The following is a 6490-nucleotide window of genomic DNA, read 5'->3' on the forward strand; positions in this document are numbered from 1 at the left end:
TGGAAAGCTACRGCAGCAGGCTACTGGTGTGAGTGGCCCCTGACTCAGCTGGCTTCTTCCTAGAGAAGTGACAGAAGCATTAGCCTTTGGGAGGAGTGGGAATGCTGGCAGCAAGAAGCTCTTTGTACTTTGAACAAGGAAGGCCATGAGAGGAGGTCTGAGGCAATGCCACGGGCACACAATGCAGCACATCTGACCTCCCCTACCTTCCATGTGTGCACCAGCATTGTGCATACCAGCAYTAATGTCACTGTTGGATGATGTTCACAGCTAGTGCAAAGAGGGACTGAGAGAATGKTAGCTCTTTTGCATAGCCTGGAGGATGGACTGTCCAACAAGAGTTTCTGACCTGGAAATTTTGTTTGGCCTGTCAGAGTATGAGAGATGTTYGTTATCATTTGTCTCCTGGCGCCAATGGTTGAGCAAGAGGAGCAGGAGCCAGCTGCCTGCATCTGTATTCATGCCATCTGAAGTTCCCACCTAATCCCGATGGGCGGAGGACTCACAGGCTTGGTAATGTTCCTGGTATTGCATATTTTAACCTTTGTTTCAGTGTAATTAGTCTGAAAGGAGAGAAAGGATGTAGCTCCTTCCACCTCAAGGGGAACCGCTGAAGAGTCATTAAGCTCCCACAGTAAATGAGATTTGTGGATTTGGCCCAATGAATTCCAAATGGGAGCGCTAGTGGCTCTGAACAATGCGTGATATGCCCTAACAGCCAGGCTGGGAGGGCAGGCAGGCGTTGCAGTAGCTCTCTGCCATGTGGCCTCTGAAGTAAGGCTGGGTTTCAGGGCACTGGCAAGATGTGGGGTTGAGGCTTCCAGATCTCATAGCTCTGCAGCCTGCCAAGTTAACACTGCAGCTCCTGGCAGATGCAGTCATGGAGGAGTAAAGCACTAGGCTCTTGCTGAACAGAAGGTTGTCTGGCAGGGTGGGTGCTCATTAACCAGGCTGTTGGTGGAAAGCAGTGCTTTTTCGGTCCCCAAAGTGGCTGGGTTTGGTGTGAGTACTTCATTTACTTTTCCTCAGCCTCTCAGGTGGCTCTAGAGTTGTGGACAAGCATGAGCTGCCAGGAAAACCCAGTGGCATCACTAAGGAGTGTGAGGAGCGAGCCCTGGACCCAGTGTGGCTGGCAGAGTGGACCTCCTGGTCTGCTGGGCCCAAGCAGGGACTGCACATGAGTCACTGTGGGAGGTGAGTCTAGGATCTGAGCTTTTTGGAAAATGCACATATATTTCTCTTTGACACTGTGAGTGAAATGGGAGAAAGCCTCTTACTTCCTTTGCTTGTGGAGGGGCTGCAAGGGCTAGATTTATTGCCTGTGGAAGCACACAACATAGCAATGTGGTGGAGAAAGCGCATATATACTTTGTCACATCCTTAAGTCTTGCTCTCAGGTTTATGTTTCAGTGTGTGGACAGTATTCTGAAAGTGTTTGCTGAGACTTCCTGGGGGTGTTAAGCACATATGGCCCCAGGTGTCTCCTGGGCAAAGTCCTTCACTATCGCTGTTTGAAATGAGGCTGAGCAATAGCTTGCCAGTATCTCCTGGCAATCACTTCTGTGCCGTTGAAAAGATCAACAGGAATGAACGCACAACCAGGCCGGTCTTGTTCCGACCTATGYGTGGCTAGGTGCTGCCCTCCAGCACACGTCTCCTCACCTGCAGCATCCTCTGCCTCTGCTTGCTGCCCCCTCATTTTCCCCTCAATTTAAAAGCCTTGTTTTCCTTTTATCCGTGGGGCAGAAGAAGGAAATATGGGCTCATATAGAAGCTGTTTCTAGGGCTTTTGTGGAAAGAAAAGACGAAAATGTTRATGTGATGTGGCGAGGAGCATTCACCGTGCTCAGGCTGAGGGCTTTACCTGCATAGCTCTGCTCCTGGCCCTGCACTCGGAGGAGCCGGGCTGTGGCCCTGCTGCTGTAGGCAYGTAACTGACACAAAGGAGCTAGACATGAAACTACTCAGCTCCTTTCGCCTCACCCAGAGCCAGAAGGGTTTTTTGAAAACAAAAATAAAGGGAAAATTCAGTCTCCACCCATCTACCCAATTTGGACGGTAAATCAAATAAAACAATCTCAGAGCTGGCACAACTAGCACATTGAAATGCCAGCTCCCAGCCTCTCACATGAGGTGTTGAAATGAAATGAGATGAACAAACAACCCCCAGAGGCCTGGGGCAACAAACTGGTTTTTAGATGCTGGTGGGTTGTTTTTTTCCAGTGCTGCAGTGGGAGCAGACCTCTGCGATCCTYCCACTTTGAGTAGACTGGCAGCTAGCTCCTGTGGCCCATTGCTGTCACCTAGTGAGTCAGTGGCATGCACATATGTTGATACAGCTCATGCCCCATGTGCAATGACAAAGGTTTCTTGCAGAAACRCTGATCATTGGAGTTTTAGTGGGCATACCAGGGTTGTGCCATGTGGCTGGCTTTGCACACGGAGGCCTTGAGCCCAGCTGGTGAGCCCTGCAGCCTGTGCTACCCTGGCTGTGCTTGGAGAACCTAGGAAGGAGCACCTAGTGTCTTTCTGTAGGTCCAAACTCTTCAACAGGCCAAGCAGCTGAAGGCTAGGCATATGTACCTATGACTCCATGTGTCATAGATACAGGCTAGGCAGTGACTAACAATATGGCAAGAAAGCCCTGTGAGCTTGGATAGTGCTTCACTTCGGCTTTTCTTGGCCACTGGAGAGAGCCCGGGAGTGAGGGAGTACTGCAACAGCTGGGGGAGGCCTTGCCCCAGATGGCACTTGTTGCCCATGATTGTCTAGTTACTGTGAAAAAACACAAGGATTTAAAAATACGAGACTTTTSTTTCAGTAGTTTTCTGGGCAAAGCTCTCTGCTAGCTCAGAGACAGCTGCCATATATACACTTGTAGGCTGCTCTAAGCTTCCATGACCAATCCTTGCCATAGGATAGACAAAGATCCTTGCAAAGCTTGCCAGAAGTTCATATTATCCTCTCTTAAAAGTTAAGAGGATGATCATGAGAGAGTTTCTTCTCAACTTTTGCTATAAGCAGGGTAAATGTAAACAAATCACTAGACCTGGGGATATGTTTACTTTCTCTGCATCTTAACACACCTATGCTTCTTGGGGCAAAAAACTGTCTCCCATGATGTGTCCAAGGAACACGGCTACTCCAATTCCATTATAGAGCAGAACAGGTTCATTACTTGACATGTGTCRCTGTACTACAAACAGCAGAGAGGTATCCTGCAGGGCCCTTGCACCTTCTTCTTGTTTCTAGCTCATTGTAGTCAAAAGACTTGATTTGATTTTTGCACTCAGGAGGGTTGGAGCTGCTCAAAGCACACTGATAGCAAGCAGTTGCTTCATTTCTAGCCCGGGAAGCAGGACACAGCCCTAACCAGCTGCTCTCAAACTGGCCTCGGCTGCTCACGATGGCTGCAGAAACCCTGCCAGGAGGTGGCTGGGATGCTGGGACCGGTGTGGGGATCCAGTCATGCTCCTGACATTGCTGGGAGCAGCTGGGCAATGTGCTTCCCTGGAYCTGGGAGCAAAGCAGGGCCATTTAAAAAATGTCATATGTGAGAGAAGTGTGTTTTTTTTTCCCAGTGTTTTCCCCATATGCAGGAGAAGTTGGACTTGTACGCAAGGCACTGCAAAAGCTGCTTTATCAGCTCACCCAATCACAGCATCAGATTGATAGTGTCTCTACCATCTATGCCGTTAATCTCATTACAAATAAAGGAGGGGTAGAAGCTAAACTGAGCTCATACTAATTCCCCATGCCCTGCCCTGCTCAACCCTATGAAATGTCTACCAGAACTGCCTTTCTCATTATCCAAACCTTCCCTGGAAGTGAACATTAGCAGACTTGCTCCTTTGCCAAATGTGTCTACTCAGCAGCCTGGCTCTGTTTACACATAGGGCCCTTATTCTGATTGCTCCTTCCATGGCACGCACTGGGTTTCCTTGTGCTAGTGCTCTTCTGCCACAATCTCACACACTGCCTGCTGTCACCCAGCTGGACCAAGGCTGAAGTCCAGTTCCTCACAGGCTGACCAAGTTTCTGCCTTGCCCCAGAAATCAAGGTGAGAGAGATCAGGCAGCTCTACGAGTTACCTATTCTGCTTTCTCAGATTCCCATATAGTGCAGGACTAATTTTTCAGAAGGGTTGGATGGTTGCCAGGGGCTGGGACTTGTTGACATTTATGATTTTTTTTGTATAAYAAAGTTTTGCTAAATCACAAGAAAATAAACTGTGTTCCATTTTATTGTATGTATGGTTAAAACAAGATAAAAGTAATGCTGAGTTGGCATGGCATCCGTCAGACCTTTAGAAGAYATCAGTTGGGTGGTGCAGTGTATGCTCAGAGGATGGGTGACTGACCCATGCACTCCTGGAAGACATCGGGAGTCCAGACCATTTCCTTTTCAGAGGACCTGCTGCACCAGTGCATATGGGATTCCCCTGGCAAGAGTGAAGGCAGGGCACAGGCTGTGTCTCAGACGAAATAACGGTGCAGGAGCTGYTTGCTTGCACAGTGTTGGGTCTGGGGTACCAAAGCTACCACTGAGAGCAAGACACCTCATAAAGCTAAGCTTAGGTGCTTGCCAAGAAACTGGTGTGTGTGCTGGGGGTGGGGGAGGAAGGCAGGTACATGCATGCAGCCATTTGCACTTGGGTGAGGGTACATACTGTGGGATCTACCTCGACTGCAAGGTCATTTCCTCATATACAGACAAACAGTGCCATTTCCCTCAGGAAAATGCGGCTGTTCTGGGTAGGTCATGGGGTGTGGGTGTAGGACTAGTTGCAGAAACAAAAGACAAGCATGCTTCTTTTCCCTTTATAATACAGTTCTTTGCCAAAGCAGGGCTAGCCTACTTTTAATCTCTGCCAACACTATTAGAGCCAGTTGATTTCACCTCCCTGCCAGGCTGGGTAAGGGTGTGGGCAGGAGGGAACAATGTTCTTTTTTTAATGATGATAGTTTTTCGTGGGAAGATGTTCCCTTGCTGTAAGTTAAGCAGTGCAGCTTCACAGATAACCCTGGGCTGTGGGTCGGTGGAAATGGGGCTGCCTGTGAATGCAAGCTCTACCTAGCCTAGGCTGAGCTGAAGCAGGAGGGATGAGCAGTGCTCGGTGCAGATTCTATCAATCATCTCCTTCCTCAGCTCACATCATTTTCCTAGCCAAGTCACTGCAGCTTGCAGCAGCCCAGCAGCTCCAGCGCAAAGCTGACAAACCAGTCCGGGTTCTGCTCCTATCCACAGCCAGCAGCAGCTGCTGCCTCCTGGGTGGGGAGACCCTGGAGCGGCTTGTGGGCYGCTCTTTAAGCTGTGTGCACTGATGTGCCAAGGCACTGAGCACTGCTGCCCCTACCATTTCCCTGCTCCCAGAAGTCATGGCCTCCTCCAGGGAGCTTCGCTTGTGCTGCTGAGCCCTTTGCACACATCCTGAGCAGATGCACTTCATTCTCGGGGTGCCACAATCTTAGGATGAGGGGGGTGGCTGTGTGTCCTGCTACTGAAGGCAGTGTCTTCAGCCTGTTGCAGGGCTTGTTCCTTAGTCTTCTAGAGTATCATCAAAGCTGCTAAACTCCTTTGGGCTGCCAGTCTAGCTTCTGGGAAGAAAAGGTGACATAGAGGTCCAAATATACCATAGCTCATAAGCTTATCATGCCCCGCAAGGTTGCAATCCACACTGGTCACCATCTAAAGAAGCTGCTAGGGAGCATATAGCCCTAAGCCTTCACAGAAATATTGGTGAGGTTGAGTTGCTTAAAATTAACACCACAAAATGTCTAGCTGGCTAATGCCTACTGACTCTCCTAGATTTTATTAGCCTCTATAGCCACTGAGACTTAAAACCTTTAGGCATTTCAGCCTTAACTGCAAATTTACGAATTAGTAAATACCCACAAGTCTTACTTTTGGTTGCGGTTTCACAGGTGAGCTTTTGGCTTCAGGGAACCTTTCTGTAGCAGCTCACAGTAAGGCACTGATAGCCTGAAGAGCCTACAGCCTCAGATTTTTTGGGGGCTCCCATTGGCATGTTGCTCAGTACAGAGGTGTTTGGGGCTGGGGAGGGATAGTAGATACTCTGGCCCACTGCATAAAGCATCTGTATGCTGCTCTGTAGCCTCTCTGACTACAAAGTGTGTGATTCATCTTCTCATTAATGAAGTCATTAATTTCATCCGTACTTTTTTTCCTGAAACACAGTACTGACTCCCAGTTGCTAAAGGGGTGCTTGTGGCTGAGACTGGATCCCCTTGACAAGCAAGATGTTGTAGGCAGCCTACTGGTCTTGTGCAAGGGACACCCCAAAGCTTGGCTCAAGCTTGCTTGCTTATGAAAACAAACAAAAAACAAACAAACAAACAAAAAAACCCCACTTCCCATTGAGTAACATACTCAGGGCTTCACTTTCAGAACAACAGCCACACCCAAGCATGCTCACACACACACACACACACTCTCTCTCTCTCTCTCTCTCTCTCTCTCTCTCTCTCTC

This window comes from Rhea americana, unplaced genomic scaffold, assembly GCF_003343005.1.
Source record: "Rhea americana isolate MKP2758 unplaced genomic scaffold, rheAme1 scaffold_96, whole genome shotgun sequence".
Lineage (NCBI taxonomy): Eukaryota > Metazoa > Chordata > Aves > Rheiformes > Rheidae > Rhea > Rhea americana.